Source organism: Gorilla gorilla, chromosome 5 (assembly GCF_029281585.2).
Source record: "Gorilla gorilla gorilla isolate KB3781 chromosome 5, NHGRI_mGorGor1-v2.1_pri, whole genome shotgun sequence".
Taxonomy (NCBI): domain Eukaryota; kingdom Metazoa; phylum Chordata; class Mammalia; order Primates; family Hominidae; genus Gorilla; species Gorilla gorilla.
Window position 1 is genome coordinate 46239871 of NC_073229.2, and position 25259 is coordinate 46265129.

At 41.3% G+C, this 25259-nt stretch overlaps 1 protein-coding gene and 2 non-coding genes across 3 annotated transcripts in view; 1 reads left to right on the top strand and 2 right to left on the bottom strand.

The window, feature by feature from the left end:
- The window catches only part of SCAND3 (SCAN domain containing 3), a 46891-nt gene extending 27061 nt beyond the window's left edge, over window positions 1–19830 (bottom strand). Inside the window, exon 1 of the mRNA XM_019029968.4 lies at window positions 19438–19830. The gene's annotated coding sequence lies outside the window, so the exon portion shown is untranslated. The remainder of the gene's footprint in view (window positions 1–19437) is intronic.
- TRNAS-GCU (transfer RNA serine (anticodon GCU)) lies at window positions 722–803 on the bottom strand. Its single transcript has one exon. It is a non-coding gene; the product is annotated as a tRNA-Ser (tRNA).
- TRNAA-AGC (transfer RNA alanine (anticodon AGC)) lies at window positions 10526–10597 on the top strand. The gene has a single exon. It is a non-coding gene; the product is annotated as a tRNA-Ala (tRNA).
- Window positions 19831–25259: the final 5429 nt, after the last annotated feature.

Here is a 25259-nt window from a genome sequence, read left to right on the forward strand (position 1 = left end):
AAAATATTTTTTTTTCTCCGAAGGCCCACGATGGAAATCACAAGTAGAAACTATTCAATATGGACATTCCTCTCTGTCTTGCTTATGGAGGCATCTTTAGATATAACTGGGAATGTCGTATGGAGTATATTTTTCAGCTTTGTCACATCTCTAAGCAGAGACAAATCCTCCTCAAAGCAAGAGATCAGCAGACAATAATGGTTAAGTATTTTGTTGGGGGAGGGCAATTTAAAGTTAGCAAAGAGTAAAAATTTCAGTAAGGTTAAAATTAGGCTGAAAATACCTGCAAAATATAGTATCAATAACTTGTTGTACATATTTATGTGTATGATTTTTATCATTTACTTTAAGTTTATTGACAATATTTTTCTATAGCCCTCAATTTATTATTCAGTTGCCCCTTCAGAAGAGCTGGAAACTCAATGGAGAACACAAATATTTCTTGCCCTTAAGAAGGTTACCATCTGGAGGGAAAAGTAAACACTACCCAAATGTTTCAACTGGCTAATTTAACTTACAAGTATGATCAATGTTGCTGAGGAAGAATTGTTCCTGAGATTTGAGAGAATCTTGTACTCAGAACTGAAAATTAGCAGAGGCCAGTTAAGATACATTTAGTAATTTACTCGGTTTCTTGGCAAATTAATCTGCCAAAGATAAACGCTAACTAGGCAGCATTCAGACCCATCCTTTTAGAGGGTTAAATAAAAACCTCCAGAAACGACGAGGATGGGATTCGAACCCACGCGTGCAGAGCACAATGGATTAGCAGTCCATCGCCTTAACCACTCGGCCACCTCGTCACATGCTAAGCGTGGCAAAGTCATTTTCTTCCTCCGCACAGTTAGTCCTGTAATAATATATTTTTAATCGCTCTTTTTCTGGCTTAATCCTGATTCAGTCCTTACAACCACACCCAGAATCGGGTATTTTTAAGTACATTTCGCAGCAACCACAAAAGTGATAAATGACACCTAGAGTGGTTCAGTTACTTGGCACATATCAAACGAACAGATAAAAACAGTACACCTAGGTATTAAACACGTAGATCCTTGCTGAACACCGGAAGGCATGGACATAGGATTTGAACCCTGGTTTGCTGACCTGGTTCCAGCTAGCTGCTCTGTGTTCTCCCTTTGGAGGGACCGGATTATTCCTTCTCCTGATGAGAACATCTCCAGAGATTCCTGTTTTCTGGGAGGTGCCAGAAATTAGCAAATAAACTACAACGAACAACAAACCGGCTCTGTGATTCCCTTGTACATTTTGGCTTCTGAAATATGCCGGACAGCAAAGACACGCTTTCATTTCTCTCTAGTTCTTTCTCTGGGGTTTGGAATTATTGCATTGCTGCGATATGCAGCAATGGGTCAAAACGGGGTTGGAAAAAAGGTAGAAAGACTCCCCGATGTGAGCATTTTCGTTCTTGAGTAGTTTGGAATGTTACTGCGTAAGATGATTTAGCCTGGCTGCCGCCAACACTTACAGGGTCGGGTGGGGCAATCCTTCCTAGAGCAGGAGCCAGCTAGCTTGGGTCGGGGTTCTGTCCCACTCACCGTGTGACCTGGGCGGGCCACTTCACCAACTCCATCCCATAATTTTTATCTATCCAGGAAAAAGCGGACTTTGGCAATTTCAAATAAACCCAGCACCAAGGAACCCATCTACTCACTAGAGCTTCTTGGCTTTTCTATATTTGGTGGAAAATATTGGAGAGATTATTTCTTGCCCAAATGCCGGGGTGTTTTTGTTTTTGTTTTGTTTTGTATTGTTTTTCCTTCCTTTGAAATCTTTACTTCTCTTTAGGCAGAAGGGACTGTCTTCTCTCCCCATCATGTTCCTTTACCAAATTTCATATATCCATCCTCACCATACAACTACCCAGCATGGAAAACTGACCTGGGTTAGAGGACTAAAGATTTGTTTATTTAATGATTCAAACAATTGTAGTTATTTATTTGAATGAGGACAGTTGTTATGATTTTCCGGTCCGAGGTTGGTGTATCACTTGAGGTCAGGAGTTCGAGACCAGCCTGGCCAAAATTGTGAAACCCTGTTTCTACTAAAAATAAAATAAAATAAAATAAAATAAAATTAGCTGAGTGCGGCGGCGCGCACTTGTAATCCCAGCTACTCGTGAGACTGAGGCACGAAAATCACTTGAACTCAGGAAGTGGAAGTTGCAGTGAGCTGAGATCACACCACTGCACTCCAGCCTGGGTGACAGAGTGAGACTCTGTCTCAAAAAAAAAAAAAAAAAAAAAAAGAAAAAAAGTAATTATAGCAAGGTTGCAAGATACAAGGTTACTATCTAAAAGTCAATTCCTTTTCTACATACTAGCAATACTCATTTGGAATTTGAAATTAAGAAAGCAACACTATCTATATTAGCACCAAAAAAAAAAAAAAAAAAAAAGAAAAGAAGAAAGAAACAGAAGAGAAAACAAAAAAGAAAAAGGATACTGAGATATAAATCTAACCAGATATGTACAAGATCTATGTGAGGAAAGCTACAAAACTCTGACTGAAGCGATCAAAGAGAATCCAAATAAATGGAGAGATATTCCATGTTCATGGATAGGAAAACTCAATATTGTCAAGACATCAGTTCTTTCCATTTGGTCTATAGATTCAACACAATCCTAATGAAAACCCCAGTGAGATACTTAGTTGTAGAAAAAACAAACAAATTTGAAATTTATATGGAAAGGCAAAAGATTCAGAATAGCCAACAACATGCAAAAGAACTATGCTGAAAAACTAACATTACCCAATGTCAAAGTTATAGTAATCAGGACAGTGTGGTGGTGGTGTGATATGGTTTGGGTGTGTCCCCGCTCAAATCTCGTTTTGAATTTCCATGTGTTTTGAAAGGGAACTTGTGGAAGGTAATTGAATCATGGGGCAGATCTTCTCCATGCTGTTCTCATGATAGTGAATAAGTCTCATGAGATATGATGGTTTTAAAAAGGGGAGTTTCCCTGCACAAACTCTTCTCTTGTCTGCCACCATGTGAGACATGTCTTTCACCTTCTGCCATGATTGTGAGGCCTCCCCAGCTACATGGAACTGTAAGTCCAGTAAACCTCTTTCTTTTGTAAATTGCCCAGTCTTGGGTGTGTCTTTATCAGCAGTGTGAAAATAGACTAATACAGTTGTCAAAATAATAGAAAAATAAATCAATGGGAAGAAGTGAGAATTACAAAATAGACCCATAGTAAACTTATCTTTGACAAGGGAGCAAAGGCAGTTCAGTGGTGATTTTTTAACAAATTTTAATAAAACAATTGGAGATCCATATGTTAAAAAAAAAAGACTTTAGACACTGACCTTAACACTTTCATAAAAATTAACCCAAAATTGATTATACACCTAAATGTAAAACACAAAACTATAGAATTTCTAGCAAATAACATAGGAGAAAATCTAGATAGCGTTGGCTTTGGCAATTAGTTTATAAAAACAACACCAAAAGCAAAACATCTGGAAAAAAAAATAAGTTGGATTTTATTAAAATTAAAAACTTCTCTGTGAAATACACCGTTAAGGGAATGAAAAGAAAATGTACAAAGAACTCACAAATATTTAACAAGAAAACAAACGACCCAGTTAAAATTTAGGCAAAAGATCTGGACACTTCACTAAAGAAGGTGGCAGCTAAGCTTATTTATAGATTCTCAACATCATACGTCACTAGGGAATTAAAAATCAAAACAGCAGGTGGGGAGTGGTGGCTCATGCCTGTAATCCTAGAACTTTGGGAGGCTAAGGCAGGTGGACTACTTGAGGCCAGGAGTTCGAGACCAGCTGGCCAACATGGCAAACCCCCATCACTACTAAAAATACAAAAATTAGGCGGGCATGGTGGTGCGTGACTGTAGTCACAGCTACTTGGGAGACTGAGGTGAGAGGCCTGTTTGAGCCCAGGAGATTGCAGTGAGCTGAGATCGCACCACTGTACTCCAGCCTGGGTGACAAAGTGAGACTCTGTCTCAAAAAAGTAAAATGTAAAAAAGTAAACAGAGTTTTAAGAAATTTATCACCCAGAAATAATATATGAACTTACTTTGGATCATAAATCGAACAACTCACCCATAAAAAATTTTTTGCATAACCGGGAAAATTGAACACGGACTAGGTATTAGATAATATTAAGAATTTTAGTTAAATGTTTTAGAAGTGATAAAGTTATTAAAATTATGGTTTTGTTTGTTCGTTCTTTTTGTTTTCTATGACACAGCCTCAGGAGGTCCTGACAACATGTGCCATGTGCGTTTTTTTTTTGTTTTTTTTTTTTTTTTGAGACAGAGTCTCACTCTGTCGTCCAGGCTGGAGTGCAGTGGCGCGATCTCGGCTCATCGCAAGCTCCATCTCCCAGGGTTCACGCCATTCTCCTGCCTCAGCCTCCGGAGTAGCTGGGACTACAGGCACCCGCCACCACGCCCAGCTAATTTCTTTTCGTATTTTTAGTAGACATGGGGTTTCACCGTGTTAGCCAGGATGGTCTCGATCTCGTGACCTCCTGATCCGCCCACCTCGGCCTCCCAAAGTGCTGGGATTACAGCCATGAGCCACGGCGCCCGGCCACATGTGCCCATTTTTAAAAATGTTCTTTTCTCTTAGACATATACTGAAGTATTTAAACATCAAATTACATGAAGCTTAGAAGTAGCTTAAAATACTTCAGTGGAGAAAAGGAGAGATGAATGAAATAAGAATGGTAAATGCTAATTTTTGTTGAACCTGGTTGATGTGTGCATGGAAAGTCATTACACCATTCTGTCTAACTTTATGTAAGTTTGAAAGCTTTAATAAACAAAACTAGAAGAGCTTTTTTCGATGCAAGCGTTAGCTGTCAACTACCTGTTTTTGTCAATGATATTCAAAATTACTCTCACTCTTGTTTTGAGGGGAGAAGGGGGACAGGGTCTTGCTCTGTCGCCCAGGCTGAACTGCAGTGGTGTGATCTCAGTTCACTGCAGCCTACGCCTCTCAGGCTCAAATGATCCTCTCACCTCAGTCTCCCAAGTTGATGGGACTACAGGCATGCACCACCACACCTGGCTAATGTTTGTGTGTGTATTTTTAGTAGAGATGGGGTTTTGCCATGTTGGTCAGGCTGGTCTTGAACTCCTGAACTTCCGCCCACCTCGGCCTCCCAAAGTGATGGGATTGCAGGCATGGATCACTGCACCCAGGCAGAATTCTCACTCTTAAGGCTCCACCGATGTTGAGGTGTTTGAGGGAGGGAAAGTTGTTGTTCTGTGGGACCCTGGTGCTGAAGACATGATCTGGGTAACCCCTAGCTCTTTCCTACCCACCCACCCCTCTATGCCCTCCATTTCCCTCTCTCTTCTGACATAATGAAGCATGCAGGCCTGAGTGAAGGAGTACCTTCTGGCAGCTATGGGAACTATGGCTATGCTGATAGTGCAGATAATGCCTGTGAAGAAGAAAGAGACTCACTGAAAGTTTGATCAGTATAGGTCCTTTGGTTTATTTTTTAATTTAATTTAATTTTTATTTATTTTTTCTGATGGGTTATCTTTTCTTACATATGATGATGTTAATTCACGACACTTAAATAGTGATGTTTTGTTTTGTTTTTGACACGGAATCTTGCTCTGTCACCCAGGCTGGAGTGCAGTGGCATGATCTCAGCTCACTGAAACCTTGGCCTCCCGGGTTCAAGTGATTCTCCTGCCTTAGCCTCCTGAGTAACTGGGACTACAGGTGCTCACCACTACATCCACCTAGTTTTGTGTTTTTAGTAGAGACAGGGTTTCACTAGGTTGGCCAGGCTGGTCTCAAACTCCTGAGTTCAGGTGATTTGCCCGCCTCAGCCTCCCAAAGTGCTGGGATTACAGGCGTGAGCCACAGTGCCCAGCCTTTTTGCCTAAATATTCCTAATAATTTTTGATGATAATGACCTCTCTTTCTTCTCTGCCCCAATACCTCATTCTTTAAATAAAGCTTATGATTTTGGCATGTTTCTAGTAGGGCCCAATTCATATGTGTATTAGTCTAGTTACTGTTTTATATTAACTTTATAAATTCCATTGACTTGGCTTATAATAGCTTTATGATTTTTGCTACTTAGGTAGGCCATTCGATTATTGTTGGTGACAGAATAATGTAATTACTAAACTCTGAATGGAAATAAAGTATTCAATAAACTCAGATTGAACTTGGAGTATTGTTGCTTTAATCTAGTGTATTTATGGAAAGCAAATCACAAAGGTGGACTGTTGAGTAAAAGAAAATATTAAAATATTGTTAAATACTCTGTATTGCTGCTACTTTGGGATTTACCCATTTATAGCCACCAAAAATAATTTTTTTTTTTTTTTTTTGAGAGGGAGTCTCACTCTGTCGCCCAGGCTGGAGTGCAGTGGCGTGATCTTGGCTCACTGCAAACTCCGCCTCCCGGGTTCAAGCCATTCTCCTGCCTCAGCCTCCCGAGTAGCTGGGACTACAGGTGCCCCCACCACGTCCAGCTAAATTTTTTTTGTATTTTCAGTAGAGACGGGGTTTCACCGTGTTAGCCAGGGTGGTCTCCTGACCTCGTGATCCGCCCGCCTCAACCTCTCAAAGTGCTGGGATTACTGGCGTGAGCCACCGTGCCCGGCCAAAATAAATTGTTAAATAAAATTTTAAACACTTTCTCATTCTTAAAGTTTACTCTGATGGGTACACAAGTCTAGATTGGCAATTGTTTTATTTCAACACTTCCAAAATATATCTTATTGTTTCCTGGATTTTATCGTGAAGATGCTTGTTAACATTCTAATTGCTCTTTCTTTGCAGAAAATCTATACATTCTGGCTGATTTGAGACATCCTCTTATGTTTGGTATAACACAGTTTCAGTATGAGGTGTGTAGTTATAGTTGTTTCTCTTTAACGTGCTTGTGACACATTTGCTTTCTGACTCTCCAAGGGAAAATTTTCTCTCCAATTTGGGAAATTTTCCAGGTATATTATATCTAAATATTACCTCACTTACATTTTTTTCTCTTCTTTTATTCCTGAACTCTAATCGTATATACTTCAGAATTTTCACATAATCTTCCATTTCTATTATTATTATTTTTTAAATCAGTATTCTGTGGCTGTGTAATAAAGTACTCCAAACTCGGTGGCTTAAAGCAACATAGAACTCAGTTGAAATGTATCATCTCATCTCCTTGTAAAATCAGCTGGATTTACAAATTCAATGTGAGTTGGCAGGTCAGCTGGATCTCGTTGCTCCTGGATGCCCTTAATGCCTGGATGTCTGATACTTGGCAAGGGCTATTTTCTGGAGTTCATCAGTTTTCCTTCATGTGATCTCCCCAACAGGACTGCCCAGATTTCTTATACAGTGATAGTGTTCCAAGATGTTGAGAACTGAAGCTGCAAGCTTACTTGAGACCTGCACTTAGAAGTAACACAGCATCACTGCCACTGTGTTCCAATGGTCAAAGCAGATCACAAAGGCAGCCCACATTCCAGGGTTAGGGGAAAAAGATCTGGCCCCACCTTCTGATGGGAGGAGATGCAAATAATTCGCAGTCGTGTTTATCTTTGTCAGCTTGCTTCACATGTTCCATGTTCTTAACTATTTTTGTTGTATTCTGGGTTAAGGTTTTGGCTTTATCTTTCAGCTTAGTAATTCCTTCCTCAGCTGTAGCTAATATGCAAAAAAATTAAGAATTTTTTTGGCCAGGCACTGTGGCTCACGCCTATAATCTCAGTACTTTGGGAGGCTGAGGCGGGTGGATTACCTGAGGTCAGGAGTTCAAGACCAGCCTGGCCAACAAGGTGAAACCCCGTCTCTACTAAAAATACAAAAATTAGCTGGGTGTGGTGGCACACCCCTGTAATCCCAGCTATTCGGGAGGCTGAGGCAGGAGAATTGCTTGAACCCGGGACGCAGAGGTTGCAGTGAGTCGAGATCATGCCACTGCACTCCAGCGTGGCTGACCGAGCGAGACTCTGTCTCAAAAAGAAAAAAAAAAATTAACTATTACATCTTTATTTCTTGAATCTAAATTTTTACATAATTTTACTCACTCTTTTGCATACTTCATTTGTAATCATATCCTTAATTTATTGATATATGTCAGACATAGCTATTATACATTTTGTACCTTAAAATTTAACATCTACAGTTCTTTAGGTTTCAGTATGACTTTTTGTATCTGTTGAGTCTCAAGCGTAGTAATTTACCTTCTTAGGTTTGTAGTAATTTTTATTATTAATCTTATTGTGTGATCTTAACATAAGAGAGTTCTGCAGGCCTAACTCGGGGAAGTTTTCTTTCAGAGAGGATATATTTCTACTTCTGCCAGGAGCTAGGTGACAAATTTGACCCTGAACCACTTGGTCTCACTATAGGTTTTGGCCCATAACAAGAGTGTCAGGCTCAGCTCCTCCAACTCTCTGCTTTTCTGATATTAAATATTCATCCTCACAGTTGTATTTCGATTGGTATCTGACTTCAGGTTAAACCCACTCCTCTGTTGGTCCAAGTTGGCTTCCAGCAGTTCTTGCTCCCAACTGTTCCAACTCCCAGGAACTTTAGGCAGAGTTCCCACAGCTATGGCTTTGACTACTCACTACCCTGACCTGGGCTCCAGGTGTTTCCAAGTCACTTTAGCGCCCAGAAAATATTCATTTATTTTTGTTTTGAGTGACCTCTAAAGAATTCCTTAATCCTTTGTGAGACCAGAAATGTCACAAAAAGTGTACTATCCAGAGACTTTGTTGGGAAGATTTTTTTAAAGCAAGAACAAAAAAGTACAGACCAATGGCTGAAAAATATATAAGCACGCAAGATTATCTATTTAGTATTCCAATGGAGAACGTATATCCTGAGCCTAGCCATGCGAAAGTATCAGTCAGTGAAACACGTTCTATTTTTAAAAATGAAATGAGGCCGGGAGCAGTGGCTCATGCCTGTAATCCCAGCACTTTGGGAGGTTGAGGCGGGCGGATCACGAGGTCAGGAGTTCGAGAACAGCCTGGCCAACATGGTGAAACCCCGCCTCTACTAAAAAATACAAAAAAAAAAAAAAAAAAAAAATTAGCCAGGCATAGTGGCAGGCACCTGTAATCCCAGCTACTCAGGAGGCTGAGGCAAGAGAATCATTTGAACCCGTGAGGCGGAGGTTGCAGTGAGCCGAGATCGCGCCATTGCACTCCAGCTGGGCGACAGGGCGAGACTCTGTCTCAGAAAAAGAAAGAAAGAAAGAAATGAAAATAACACTATTTTTTTAAATGACATACCAATGTCAAAAAAATAAAGACTATGCAAATATTTTTCATTAAAGAAGACTAAAAAAGACAGGACAACTAAATGCAACGCTTGACCCTAGACTAGATCCTATATGAGAGGAAAACATCAGGTCAATTGGTCAACTTGAAATGCAGACTGTAGATTAAATACAGCTATTGTATCAGTGTTAAATTTACAAAAGTTCCTAATAGTACTGTGGGTATATAGAAAAGTACTTAAGTAAAGGAAATGGACGTGATGTATGCAACGTACAGGAGAGAGAAGAAGCAACTCATAAGGCAAATGGGGTAAAATATTAATAATATCTAAATCTGAGTAAAGGATAGAAGGGTATTTTTGTATTATTTTTATTTTTTCAGCTTTTTAGTGAGTTATAAATTGTTTGAGAAAGAGAGAGGGAGAGATTTCAACGGAGGTGCCTCAGAAGTCAATAGTTGTGAATTTGGGTTGGGCTGGGCCAGCTCTTTAAAATATGAGAAGCTTCCCCCACCTCCCCTCACCATTCGAGAAACCAATAATTTTTCATTGCTCCATGGTTTCCTACAGATTGGTCGCCAAGCAACAGATGCCAGCCCTGCATTACCTAATTCATCTTTTTCTCAAATAACGCTACCACCCCACCCCAACCCCCACCAGTTTGGATTAGCAGGGGACCCTCAGAGTTTTGTCGGAGGTAAACTACTCTAGACGTGCGGATCTGGGTGCCTACGTGATGCCTCTCACCCGGGCCCAGATTTCCAGTTTGTCCTTGTGATTGATTCATGACATCTTGAGCTCGCAAGAACGTTCCCTGCCATCACCACTAAATGTTCAGTGGACGTTTTGGGCTTTTGGAAACGGAAGTGATTTGAGAGTCTTTGTTCCAAGAAAGGCGGTGCTGGGCGCGGGGACTGGAACTCGGTAGGCGAGGATCCCCTTTGACGCCCCCCTACAGTTTCCCTTCAAACACGTAGGTCTCAGCTGGTACCCCGGCTGCGCTACTGGCTTTGGCCTCCTGGGGCCTTACGGTTGAAAACAGCAGGAAATGAAGCTGGAAAAAGCGAGAGACAACAGATTGTCTGCTTTCAGGCTCCTTCCTTTGTAATTTCACTGTGTTGCTTTCTTTGGACGCTGCTTGTGCAGGACCCAGCCTAGCTGTTTCACAAATTGCGGAGTTTGCATTCATGATTTCATTGCGATTTACCGAATCTTTGAGAAATACTGATTATAAATCATGAAAGAAATGCAAAGCAAGCTGTTTGCGGTTGGGGGTGTAGCTCAGTGGTAGAGCGCGTGCTTAGCATGTACGAGGTCCCGGGTTCAATCCCCGGCACCTCCACTAGTTTTGGGAGTGCGCACTTTCTCCTCTCGATGGACCGCCTTTCCACTTTCCTTTCTCCCTCCCGTTAAATAAACCTAGTCTCATTCATTCAATTTTCTGCTTGTCTGTACAGCCTTTGCAGTGTTAAGTATCTGTATCGATAGCATTGCCACACCAGGAAGGTCTTGAACCCTTTGTAACAAGCATTTTCGCAAATTAATCAGCCTGGTTTCTTTGGATTTCATGCTATGGTATTACTGAAAAACAGAAAGAAAAAAACAGAAAAAATATAAAAATAATAAGAGACCCTTTGTTTTATTCACTGTTTTTTTCTTTTCTTTTTTGAATTCTGAAGAGTTCTTAGAGCAAAGAACAGCATGGAGGTGGAATAGCAGAAACATATCTTATTGATGTCTTTCTTCTGAGCTTCCAACCACCCTATATCTTACCTTTTCTTGAATCACCAGATATGGAAGCAGTGGGCCCCATTAGTATTGTGCGGTGATAGGTACATGAAGGACAATAAAATGCTGTCTGTCATAGCATGGGGTGCCTCCCAAGTCTAACCTGAATGAGACAAAATGGATTGGCTGGTTAAATGAAACCAGAACTACTGTCCTTTTGCTGAAATAGCTTAGTGGGAGTGTGAGAGACCAGTCATCCAAATATCTCTTGTTCAAGAAAATTTCAGTAAAAATAAATGACATGTTTTTGGGAAAAGGGCTTGTGGGGTGCCTGCATAAACTGGCCATAAAAATATGAGACAATATGTTGTGGAAAGCCACAAGAGTCCTCTGAGGAGGAAAGCCTCCTAATTGCCATCATGTTCCCATGCTCAGAGCGAGACCCGCTCTCTTTATCTGTAAACACTGCGTTCAAGGAGAAAGACACTGCTTTGAAATACTGGAATGTGGACAGACTCCAAGTTAAGCCCGCTCCCACTAGCTACTCTCCGATAAGTTAAAGATATGCTGTTTGAGCACAAAGGAGATTCATTTAAACCGCTATTGCTATAGATTACGGCTATGACGCACTGCCACCTTTTCACTGTTTCGCCCTGAACATCTGCTTCTTAGATCTAAGTGATTGTACTCTATAAATAGTGTGGAGACCAGAGCTCTGAGCCTTTTGCAGCCTCCATTTTGCAACTGGCCCCCTGGCTCCCCACCTTTACTCTTAACTTGTCTCTTCTTAATCCTTTGTCGCCACCGGACTTTGGGTACCCTACGGGTGGTGTTGAGGCTGGTCCCCAACACATGCTGAACTCATTTTACAAACACATTTAACTAGATGACCACCTCCACTGCCCCAACACAAAAAAGTATCCCACAACACCTACATATGTTAATCAATCCAAATCAAAGGTGATTTGCCTACGCCAGAGCTAGTATGAAATATTGATCAAATACATAATATGAGAGGAAAGAAACCAGTTTTTCCCTTTTTAACTTACTGATTTCTAGAAATTATGTTTTATTCTGATAAATTATTCTGTATAATATATAATGTTAATAGATGTTTATGAGGCTGGGCATGGTGGCTTATGCCTGTAATCCCAGAAATTTGAAAAGCTGAGGCAGGAGAATTGCTTGAGCCCAGGAGTTCTAGACCAGCCTGGGCAACATAGAGAGATGATGTCTCTTTTAAATTAGCAGGGCATGGTGGTGCATGCCTGTATTCCCAGCTAGCTACTTGGGAGGCTGAGGCAGGAGAATCGCTTGAGCCCAGGAGGTTAAGGCTGCAGTGAGCTGTGATTGTGCCACTGCACTCCAGCCTCGGAAAACAGAGCAAAACACAGTCTGAAAAAAAAGCGGGGGGGGGGGGGGGGGGGGCGGGGGGGCGGAGGGCGCTGTTCATGGTATGTATTCCCATTTACGTCTATTTATGGTATTTTGTGATCAAATACATTTAAATTGTTTTTCATGACAAGACAAGGATATTCATTATCTTCACTACTACTTAACATTGTAATGGAGGTATTAGCCGAAGCATTTAGACATGAAAAAGTAATTAAAGGATTAACTATTGGATAGAATGGGATAAAGCTATCTATGTATCTTGGTAGGATTATATATCTGGAAGCCACCCCTCAAAATGAAAAACTTACCAGAGAGAATTTGGTAAAGAAGCTAGTTGCAAAGTTAACATAAACATATACACTCATACACACCCACAAAATAGCTTTTCCATATTCAACCTTTGGAGGTTTTTGAATATCAGTTTTATTTTGAAAGCTAACACATGAAGGAAAAGAATCAAGCATTTATCCTATCTCTCCTGTATGGAATGTATTTCAAGATAAACATATAGTTGATGAGGGAAAGATTTTTCTTCTCAGGAAATAACAGCTAATAAATGCAGGAGAGATTATAAAATTACAACATTTTGCAACTGGTATTGCTATAACACATCCAGGTCACAATTGGCAATGGCTGCTATAACCATGAGGTGAAATTGGATGAAGGACTCTAGAATGGTTGGATTAGGCTGATTTCACCTAAAACCAAAGCTAAATTTTATATCATCAAATGTGAGACAACCACATATCATGTAACCCATAATAAAGTAAAGTAGAACATACCCAGGACCACAGTAAATACTTGTGTTGAAAACTGAATTTCTATAATCAAATAGATAAAAACCATTTGTTTAGAGTAAATATTGGAGATACAGCAATGTATTTAATAACATTATAATGATGCAATCAGCTAAATCCAGAATGTGGAAAATTCTCCTGGACAAACTGACCTTCAAGAAATAAATGGCTTGGAGTCCAGGCACGTTGGCACATGCCTGGAATCCCAGTGCTTTGGGAGGTGAGGTGGGCTGATCACTTGAGGTTGGGAGTTCGAGACCGGCTTAGCAACAGGGTGCAACGCCGTCTTTACTAAAAATACAAAAATTAGCCGGGCTTGGTGGCAGGTGCCTGTAATCCCAACTACTCAGGAGGCTGAGGTACAAGAATGGCTTAAAGCCAGTAGGGCTTTTTTTCCCCAGGTTTTTAAAATAACCTTTATTTTTTTTAACAGGTAATATGTGCATTATAGTAAATTAAAAAACACAAGAGGCCAAGCATGGTGGCTCACGCCTGTAATCCCTGCACTTTGGGAGGCAGAGGTGGGTGGATCACCTGAGGTCAGGAGTTTGAGACCAACCTGGCCAACATGATGAAACTCCGTCTCTACTAAAAATACAAAAAATTAGCTGGGTGTGATGGTGTGTGCCTGTAATCCCAGCTACTCAGGAGGCTGAGGCAGGAGAATTGCTTGAACCTGGGAGGTGGAGGTTGCAGTGAGCCGAGATCGCGCCACTGCACTCCAGTCTGGGCAACAAGAACAAAACTCTGAAAAAAGAAAGAAAGAGAGAGAGATGGAGGGAAGGATGGAAGGAAGGAGAAAAAAGTAAAACACAAGAAACAAAGAACAAAGTCATCCATAATCACAAGTAGTTTATATTTTGATGTGTCCTTCTAGGTCCTGTGTGTGTAGACATAACATCCAGTTATATGGGATTGAGATTCTACAGTATATAGTATATATTATGCTTTTTTACACATCATAAATATTTACCAATTCAGAATTGCAAAGCTATATGAGTATTCTGATAACCAAGAATATACAGCACCAACTCAGTCTGTTAGAAAAACAATGTAATCTTGCTTTTTTTGGGACAAAAATTTTATAGAAGGCAAAAATGGAGACATGCCTCTAGATAAAAGCATTAGCAGAGTTCTGATTAAAATACTGCATTCCCTTAGTGCTCAATTTAAAATAAAACATAAAGCAACTGAACACACTAAGTATAATGTTTCTAAGAGAATTCATTAACATATCTATACCATTAAAATATTAGCAAGAAGATATGTTTCCTTTTAATTACTTCATGTATTCCTATAGTACAGCCAAAAGAGATGCACATACACCAATGGCTATCGTCAAAATGGAAATATGGACACATCTGCATTCATCTCTCCCTTTATACTTCCTTCTGCCTCTCTACTGCTAACCTGATGAACAAGTCCTGATATACACTACCCAGTGGTGGTTTCACAATTCCATGTCGAAGATACATCTTTTCTAAAGATGTTTACTGAAAAGTAAAGTGCTTATATAGACCTATGGTTATCATCTAAAACCATATTCTAGATAATGGAGTTACTAGCAAAGAGCCCTTCCCTTCAACTTTCCTCTTTTCCCTCTTCCACCGTCCAGGTGGCTATGTCCAGCTCCAAGAGGTGGATTAACAAAGGTCACTCCCGGAAGACAGGCCTTCCTAAAAACTAGCAAAAGGATATAAATGGATTGTTTTACTACCTCTACTTCCAACACACTTTGAGCAAAAGGACTTGCATTTTAATATACAACAATATTAACTAAAATGCACATATAGAACAATGGTTAGACCATCTGGACTAATCTAACTTACCTGCACAGAACTCTTCCCCCTACATACTTCTTCCCCACAACTTGCCACTACCCAGTGAAAAGTCAGTGTACTCTCCAAAACATCAAGTTTAACAATTCCATTCCCAAATACAACCACTCCTAGACAATTTTGGTGAAAGGTGTTACTTTAGTATCTACTTTTAACCTATGTTGTGTGCTTTTACACATCTAGAAAGACAAGATGTTTCAAATAGGAGTTGTTTTCCACTGTATATACAGTAGCAGTGAATAAATGGCGCATACTCATAACACAGGCTATAATTTAAAAGTGTCTTCTAAATAGGAACATTACGGCCTAGAATCGTTTCCCTTCTCACCTCTAAATTAACCCTGTGGACAGGTATGAGCATCCAGAAGAGGTATAAGCATCCAGTTAGAGATTTTAACAATTTCACTTCTGTGGGGTTTTTTTTGTTTTTTTTTTTTTTTTGAGACGGAGTCTCACTCTGTTTCCCAGGCTGGAGTGCAGTGGCGCGATCTCAGCTCACTGCAACCTCTGCCTCCCAGCTTCAAGCGATTCTCCTGAGTAGCATCCTGAATAGCTGGGACTACAGGCGTGTGCCACCACGTGCCCGGCTAATTTTTTTTTATTTTTAGTAGAGGCGGGGTTTCATCGTGTTAGCCAGGATGGTCTCGATCTCCTGAGCTCGTGATCTGCCTGCCTCAGCCTCCCAAAGTGCTGGGATTACAGGCGTGAGCCACTGGGCCCTGATCACTTCTGTGTTTTTAAGAACACTCTGTGAATTTTAACATAAGGTGTACTCAATGTATCAGTTTACTAACTCTACTTTTGTCATACACTAGCAACCTCCTTAACATCTGGAAAGACTAGATGTTGTAAATTAGGACTCGTTTGTGCATTTATATACACTATATACACAGCATAGTAAAAGACCATAAACACACTGGTATAAAACCCTTTGCACTTTCTTCTCCTTCCTCCCTGAACCAGCACAAATATAATAATGTGTACTGCTCAGGGAATTAGTTTGATCAGTTTTCAAAAGACAATATTTCATATGAATCAAAATGGTATCTACAATGCATTTTGTGCATTTCTAAACATTTAGAAAGCCTAGATGTTTCAATTAAGGACTTAAGTTTGTCCACTATATACATAGCAGTGTTGAATAAACCACACACATGTAACAGTGGTTATATCTGAAAGTGTCTTCTAAATTGAAACATTCTAGTCTAGAATCCTTAATTTCTTCCCACTCCTCTCCACCACAAACTCAGTGGATATAGGCACTTGTGTCACTTAGCTGATGTTATCATTTCACTTCCAAAAGTCCTTTTCAGGAGACAATCTTTAAATGAATTTTAACACAAAGTGTACAAAATGTGTTAGTTTATTAACACTACTTTTGTCATACGCTGGCAACCTCTTTAATATCTAGAGACTAGATGTTATAAAGTTGACTAGATATTATAAAATTTAATATATAGAGACTGTATATTATAAAATATACACTCAACAACTCATTTGTCCAGTATATACACAATATGCACAGTATAGCAAAGTTAAATGAAAAGCACATAACATATAAGGCAATGGATAAGCTGAAATTTTCTAGTACACACTAGCAAAACACCTTCTGCAGTTTCTTTCCTCCTACCTCCCTCAACTCAACGAACAAGTAGAGCACACTGTTCAGAGAGGTGGTTTAACAATTCCACTTCCAAATACAGTATTTCCCATCAGTCTTTAAAAGCTATTTACAAAGTGTTATTCAACTACTTCTGCTTTTAAATACATCAAGCACTTCTAAATAGCTGAAAAGACTAGATATTTCATATAACTTTTCCACCATGTACACAGCACTGTTAAATAAAATTGCATACATGTAACAATGGTTATAATCTGAGGTATCTTCCAAATATATCATTTTAGTCTTGAACCATTCCCTCCTCACTTCCTTCTCTCTGCCTTCAATTCAGTGGACATGTACAGGCACATGTAATGCTTAGAGATGGTTGAACAAATTTGTATCCAAAAGTCATTTACAGAAGACAAGCTTTCCTATGAATTTCAACACAAAGTGTACAAAATGAGCTAATTTTACTGAGTACTTTGTCATACACCGGCAACCTCTAACATCTAAGGGACTAGATGTTGCAAAATTATGACTCATTTGTTTATTATAAACTTTATACACACCAAAACAAAATCCACAAAACATACAGAAAAATGGTGTCTAAAAAGTCCAAGTATAAGCACACTAGCATATTACCTTTTGCAATATCTTCCCTCTCACTTCCACTAAACCATTAAACAAGTATAGACACTACTATACCACTCACAGGGGCGGTTTAACAATTCCACTTTCTTTTCTTTTCTTTTTTTTTTTTTTAGATGGACTTTCGCTCTTGTTGCCCAGGATGGAGGGCAATGGCGTGATCTTGGCACACTGCAACCTCTGCCTCCCAGGTTCAAGCGATTCTCCTGCTTCAGCCTCCCAAGAAGCTGGGAATACAGGCATGTACCACCACGTCCAGGTGATTTTGTATTTTTAGTAGAGACAGAGTTTCACCATGTTGACCATGGCTGGTTTCAAACTCCTGACCTCAGGTGATCCACCCGCCTCGGCCTCCCAAAGTGTTGGGATTACAGGCGTGAGCCACCGCACCTGGCAACAATTCCACTTTCAAAAGACACTATTTCTTATGAATTTTAGCAAAAAGATATTTTTAAGTGATTATTTTACTCTTACATTAGAGGATAAATGTTACCTGTACATTTAACATATGCTGGGCACTTCTAAACATCTAGATAGGCTAGATGTTTCAGGTAAGGAGTATATTTGTTGTCCACTATATACAAAGCAGTTTTCTTTTTTCTTTTCTTTTTTTTGGAGGCAGGGTCTTGCTCCATCACCCAGGCTGGAGTGCAGTGGTGTGATCTTGGCTCACTGCAACCTCCGCCTCCCTGGTTCAAGTGATTCTCCTGTCTCAGCCTCCCAAGTAGCTGGGATTACAGGCATGCATCACCACACCCCAGCTAATTTTTGTATTTTTAGTAGAGATGGGGTTTCACCATGTTGGCCAGGCTGGTCTTGAACTCCTGGCCTCAAGCAATCCACCCACCTCAGCCTCCCAAAGTGCTGGGATTACAGGTGTGAGCCACCGTGCTGGTCCTGCAAAGCAGTCTTGAATAAACTGTACACATGTAACAATAGTTAAAATCTGAAAGAGTCTTCCAAATAAAAATATTCCAGCCTAGAACCCTTCCCATCTCAGTCAACCCAGTGGCCAATAATGCTCAGATTTTCAGAAGACAATCTTCCCAAGGAATTTTAAAACAATATGTTCAAGATATATTAGTTTACTAACTCTACTTTTGTCATATACTGGAAACCTCTTTAATGTCTAAAAAGTCTAGATGTAAATTAGGACTTGTTTTCCTCTATAAACACTGTATACACAGATAAGGAAAACAAAGTGCACAGACATGAGAGACAATAGTTAATCTTGCCTCACAGTAAGCACACTGGTGGCATAGAGCTCTCTGCACAGCCTCCTCCTCCTGCCCTGAACCAGTGCATAAACACAATGTTTGTTACTGAACTGGTGGTTGGCCATTCCCCTGTCAAAACATTTCATATGAATTTTAACCAAAAGATATTTACAAAATGTAATATTTTACTATCTCTAAATTTAACACGTATTAGACACTTCAGACCATCTAGAAAGACTAGACATTTCTGAGAGCAGTGGCTCAGGCCTGTAATACCAGCACTTTGAGAGGCCGAGGTGGGCAGATCATTTGAGGTCAGGAGTTCAAAACCAGCCTCGCCAATATGGTGAAACTCGTTTCTACTAAAAATACAAAAATTAGTAGGGCATGGTGTTGCGCGCCTGTAATCCCAGCTACTTGGGAGAGTGAGGCAGGAGAATCACTTGTACGTGGGAGGTGAGCCATGATCGCGCTACTGCACTCCAGCCTAGGCAACAGAGAGAGACTCCATCTCAAAAAAAAAAAAAAAAAAAAAAGACTAGACATTTCAAAAAGTACTTGGAGTTGTCAGCTACATATACAGTAGTGAGGAATAAAATGCACACACAAGACAATGATTATAATATGTAAACGTCTTCTAAATATGACCAGTCTGGCATAGGACCTTCTTCTCGTCCTTGTCAGATCTTCTCCATGTCCTAGTCTAACCCACTGAACAAACGTGTATGTGTCTGCTCCTGGTGTTGCTTCCAGAGGTGATGCAACATCTCCATTTCAAAAAGTCATCTCCAGAAGATGTTTATTTTCTACGATTTTTTTAAACAAATGGGAATTTACAAGATGTGTGATATTCTTAGTCTATCATACGTCGGCAGCTTCTTTACATCTGGAAGGGCTAGATGTGGCAAATGTTTTCTTGTAAAAGTTTTGGGGGAAGCTGAGAGCAGCTTTCTCACCTTATACACTCGGGCCTTCTATAAACGCTGGTACATCTTCCCAAAGCGTGGTGGGCATCTCCAAAGCGCCAAATGTGGCTTGTTACTCCATTTCTCTCTTCCCACATCAAGGTCTGGTAGAAGGAAGGCCAACCGCCCCATGGCCGTTACCGTTCTACTCGTCCTCATCCGGGACTACGCTGACCTTCTGGCCGTTAAAGCCGTTGTCCACTGTTATCAGGACCAGGTAGTCTCGCCCAACTGGGACAGAGCGGTCGCCCGACGACCGGATCTGCACGGCGCCGTGGCCTAAAGAGGAGGCCGAGCCAGTCCCTAGCTCCGCCTTCCCGGGCCCTGCGCCCTAGTGGCCTCTGCGCGGTTCTTCCCGACCCGCAGACACGCCGCCACCCAAAGGCTCTGTGTCCCGGCGGCCACCCGGTCACCGAGGTGTGAGGAGAGGTTCCCCGCTGCTTCAAGTCGGGGCCCGACGGGTTGGAGCCGAGGCCCCGGCCTCTGCTGGAGCTCCAGAGCCCGAGTCTTTCTTAAGAGGCAAAGCTTTCTTAAGAGGCAAAGCGCGGGAACTGACGTCGGGGTAGGACGTGCAGGGCGGCATACTTAGTTACTCTGGTTATCTTGAGTTAATGAGCCACCCTGTCGTCTGGCCGGAGGCAAGAGACTGTAAATCAATTGATTGTTCAACATTCCTTCCCAGAATGGGACACTCGGCAACCTTGGTTGTTTCCTAAGGTCAGTTCCTGGAATTCTTTTAAATGCATAGTTCTAACATTATGGCGTCAGTGAGGCAGTGGGGTAGGTTTTGTGATCAGTGGAGATGCATGAAGGAATGCCCTAGTGGGGGTAGCCTGCAGCCAAGCCCCCTTTCTACTCTGCCTCATTTTATTCTGTTTTTATTTCAGGTAGATTTAAGATAATCATGGTCTTCCCTTCTCTTCCACAGCAGTTTGTAGAAGGCTCCTCTCTTATTTATTTTGCTTATTTATTTATTTATTTATTTATTTGAGATGGTGTCTCTGTCACCCAGGCATGCAGTGGCACCCAGGCATGCAGTGGAATGCACTGGCATGATCTTGGCTCACTGCAACCTCCGCCTCCCAGGTTCAAGCGAATCTTTTGCTTCTGCTTCCTGAGTAGCTGGGATTACAGGCGCACACCATCACACCCAGCTAATTTTTTATATTTTTAGTAGAGACGGGGTTTCACCATGTTGGCCAGGCTGGCTTTGAACTCCTGACCTAAAGTGATCTGCCCGACTCAGCCTCCCAAAGTGCTGGGATTACAGGTGTGAGCCACAGCGCCTGGCCTATCTATTTATTTATTTATTTATCTCGGCTCACTGCTGCCCGACCTCTTAGGCGCAGGTGATTCTCCCACCTCAGCCTTCTGAATAGCTGGGACTATAGACGTACACCACCATGCCCGGCTAATTTTTTTGTATTTGTTGTAGAAATGGGGTTTCCCCATGTTGCCCAGACTGGTCTCCAAGAGCCTCCCACCTGGGCCTCCCAAAGTGTTGGGATTACTGGCATGAGCCACGGGTGCTCCGCCTATTTGTTCGTTTTAAAAAATCTAATTTTCCCTTTCTTGTCTCAGATTTCTCCCATAATGTGAATGTATTTAATGTGCCTTTTTATTTGTATGTCTTATTGTAACTTGTTTTGCTTTTGTGCATATATTTTTTATATATGTAAATGATGTGATTTATAGAGTTCAGTATTATTTCTTACTCTTTAAACATGATGTTTTGTATGTTACTACATGTATATTTTCTTCATTGTTTCTAATTGTTTCTGGCCAAACTAAGGGTCTGGCTGCTGTTTCTCTATGCTCAATAACGAGATGCAGATGAACTGGGGAGGAAGAGAGTTTTTATTCCTGTAACTGCTTACAGGAAGAAGGCCTGGAAATTATTGCCAGACCAACTCAAAATGTCAAAGTTTTCCAGAGCTTATATACCTTTTAAGCTATATGTCTATGTGTAAGTGTGCATTCATCTAAAGACATAAGTGATTAACTTCTTTCAATCTATAACTAAGGTCTCAGTCTTGAAGACTTTCCTCTGGAACCTCAGTAAGTTTACTTAATCTAAATGAGTCTGGGGTGATTACCCTTATCTTGTCCCCTGCTAAATCAAGGTTTGGGGAGTTCCTTCAGACCTCCAATAAACTTGTTTGTGGAGGCCTGGTGAGTTTCTTCAGACTCCCAATAAAACTTGTTTAATCCTAAATGGGTCCTGTTAAGAACTCCTTCGTTATTTTGTCATGCTTTAAGGCCCACGAAAGTCCTAGGCAAAACTCTGAGGGGCTTTTGTTACATTCCAGCCTTTGTATAAGGGCACTGGCTTGTCTTAGCTTTTAATATTTAACTTAACCAGTCAGTCAGTACTGAAACAGTTGTGATACAGGCCTGAGTTGGTGAAACCTGGCCTGCCACATAGTGGATGCAGAGTAGTTCATGTGTAGGTCTACCACTATGATATTTTGAAATAAGAAATACAGACCAGCACAGTGGCTTACGCCTGTAATCCCAGCACTTTGGGAGGCCGAGGCGGGAGAATTGCTTGAGCCTAGGAGTTCAGAAACCAGCCTAGGCAACTCCGTCTCTACCAAAAATAATTTCTTTAAAAATTAGCCGTGGCTGGCTGTGTGCACCTGTAGTCCCAGCTATTTGGGGGGCTGCAGTGGGACATCGCTTCAGCCTGGGAGATCAAGGCTGCAGTGAGTTACAGTCATACCACTGCACTCCAGGCTGGGTGTCAGAGACCCTCTCTCAAAAAAAAAAAGAAAAGAAATATATATATTATACAGATATGTGTGTGTGTGTATATATATATAATATATATGTATGTGTATTATGTTCATATGTGTGTGTGTGTGTGTATATATACACACACACACGCACAATATGTCTGTGCCCCTGGTTACTGACATAGAACTTCTGAAACCCTTAGGTGGGCAGTAGGAAAATCTTTTGTTCTAATGTTTGATCTTTGACCCCAGTTCCTGACACAGAGCTCCTAAGACCTTTTTTTCTAATGAGAAGACTCTTGGTGGGCTCCTGGATAGCCTCAGGAACTGGTTGTCAGGGAAACCAACCATGTGATCAGAGGGATAGAACTTTCAGCTCCAACCCCAAACCTCCAGGGAGAAGAGAGGCACTAAAGGCTGAGTTGATCACCAATAACCAATGATTTAACCAGTCATGCCTATGTAATGAAGCCTCCATAAAAACCCAGAAGGACAGAGTTTATAATAATATATATAGATGATATATGCTAATATATAAATATGTATATAAATAAAAATGTAATATATAAATATCTGATAATAAATGATGCAATAAAAATATTTCCTCATGTCCCTGTACATGTATGTGTAAGAATTTTCTTACAATTTTCCACATATACACAGGAGTATAGTGGCTTGGTGTCACAGGTTAGATTATCTGTGAAGTAGACCTTGAGATAGAGTTGTTTTGTTTTGTTCTGTTTTGTTTTGTTATTTTTGAGACAAGGTTTCACTCTGTCACCCAGGCTGGAGTGCAATGGCGCGATCCCTGCTTACTACAACCTCCACCTCCCAGATTCAAGCGATTCTCGTGCCTCAGCCTCCTGAGTAGGTAGGATTACAGGCTCACCCCACCATGCCCAGCTAATTTTTTTTTTTTTTTTTTTTGTATTTTTTTGGTAGAGACGGAGTTTCACCATGTTGGCCAGGCTGGTCTCGAACTCCTGACCTCAAGTGATCTGCCCGTCTCAGCCTCCCAATAGGCATGAGCCACTGTGCCCAGCGAGATAGAGTTTAATGTGCAGGATGTTTATTACGCAGTTTCTTTGAGATCCACATCTGTGGAAGGCGGAGAGTAGACTCAAGATTGAGAAGAAGTCAAGCTAGGATGCATGCAAGGTAGGATGCATGCCTGACAGCCTCAGCTAACACTATGGGGAGGTCTGAGGCTAAGTGGTCCATCTGCTCCACTTTGGGCCCTTAATACTCTTGCCCCTTCGGCTGGGTGCAGTGGCTCACGCCTGTAATCCCAGCACTTTGGGAGGCCGAGGAGGGCACATCACCTGAGGTGGGGAGTTCGAGACCAGCCTGACCAACATGGAGAAACCCTGTGTCTACAAAATTAGCCAGGCGTGGTGGTGCATGCCTGTAATCCCAGCTATTTGGGAAGCTGAGGCAAGAGAATTGCTTGAACCCAGGAGGCAGAGGTTGCGGTGAGCCAAGATCGCACCATTGCATTTCAGCCTGGGCAACAAGAGTGAAACTCCATCTCTTAATATATATATATATTCTTGCCCCTTCACTCATTTGATATGAACAGCCTCAAAAAGGATGTGATCTTGGGCAGGCAGCTCTGCAGCTGAAACAATCCCTGAAAGTCCTGACAGTTGTGGATTGTCTGCTGAATGCACTTGTAATAGCTGAAGCAACAACTAGCCCTTCCTTGCAGGTAGATCTGGGCAGAGCATCTGTGTCTATTACATTTGGTCATAGAGAATGTGTTAACATGATTGCCTAAATACTAGCCAATTTCTCTAAGGATGGCTGTGTATTATTCTGCACTTTACCCACCAGTGCAAACCAAAAACAAACAAATAGAAAGTCAAATAAGGACATAAACAGGCATTTACAAAAAGAAAAGATACAAGAGGTTAATGAGGATGTGAAGATGCAGTATTCGTTAGTAATCAACAATAAATAACCGTAAAACTTCATTTTACACTACTGAAACAAGCAAAAGTTAGAAGTCTCAACAATTTCATAGCAAAAACAACAGAATAAAAAGGTTACCTACAGAATGGGAGGGAATATTTGCACATCATATGCCTGTAAAGGAGCTAATTTCCAAAATATATAAAGGACTCATACAACACAATAGCAAAAAAAGAATACAAACAAAAACCAAATAACCTAATTAAACAACGGGCAAAAAACTGGAACACATACTCCTCCAAAAAAGGCATACAAATAACCAACAAGTATATAAAAAGATGCTCAGCATCATTAATTATCAGGAAAATGCAAATCAAAACTACAAACACATGTCACTTCATACTTGTAGAGATGGCTATTATAAAAAACAACAAAGATAACAAGTGTTGGCAAGGATGTGGAGAAATTGAAACCCCTGTACACTTGTTAGTGGGAATGTAAAATAGTGAAGCAGCAATGGAAAACAATATGAAGGTTCTTCCAAAAATTAAAAATAAGACTACCGGATGGCGGAATGGGAAAAGCTCCGGTCTACAGCTCCCAGCGTGAGCGACGCAGAAGACAGGTGATTTCTGCATTTCCATCTGAGGTACCGGGTTCATCTCACTAGGGAGTGCCAGACAGTGGGCGCAGGTCAGTGGGTGCAGCGCACCGTGTGCAAGCCGAAGCAGGGCGAGGCATTGCCTCACTAGGGAAGTGCAAGGGGTCAGGCAGTTCCCTTTCCTAGTCAAAGAAAGGGGTGACAGACGGCACCTGGAAAATCGGGTCACTACCACCCCAATACTGCGCTTTTCCGACGGGCTTAAAAAACGGCACACCAGGAGACTATATCCCGCACCTGGCTCGGAGGGTCCTATGCCCACGGAGTCTCGCTGATTGCTAGCACAGCAGTCTGAGATCAAACTGCAAGGCGGCAGCGAGGCTGGGGGAGGGGCGCCCGCCATTGCCCAGGCTTGTTTAGGTAAACAAAGCAGCCGGGAAGCTCGAACTGGGTGGAGCCCACCACAGCTCAAGGAGGCCTGCCTGCCTCTGTAGGCTCCACCTCTGGGGGCAGGGCGCAGACAAACAAAAAGACAGCAGTAACCTCTGCAGACTTAAATGTCCCTG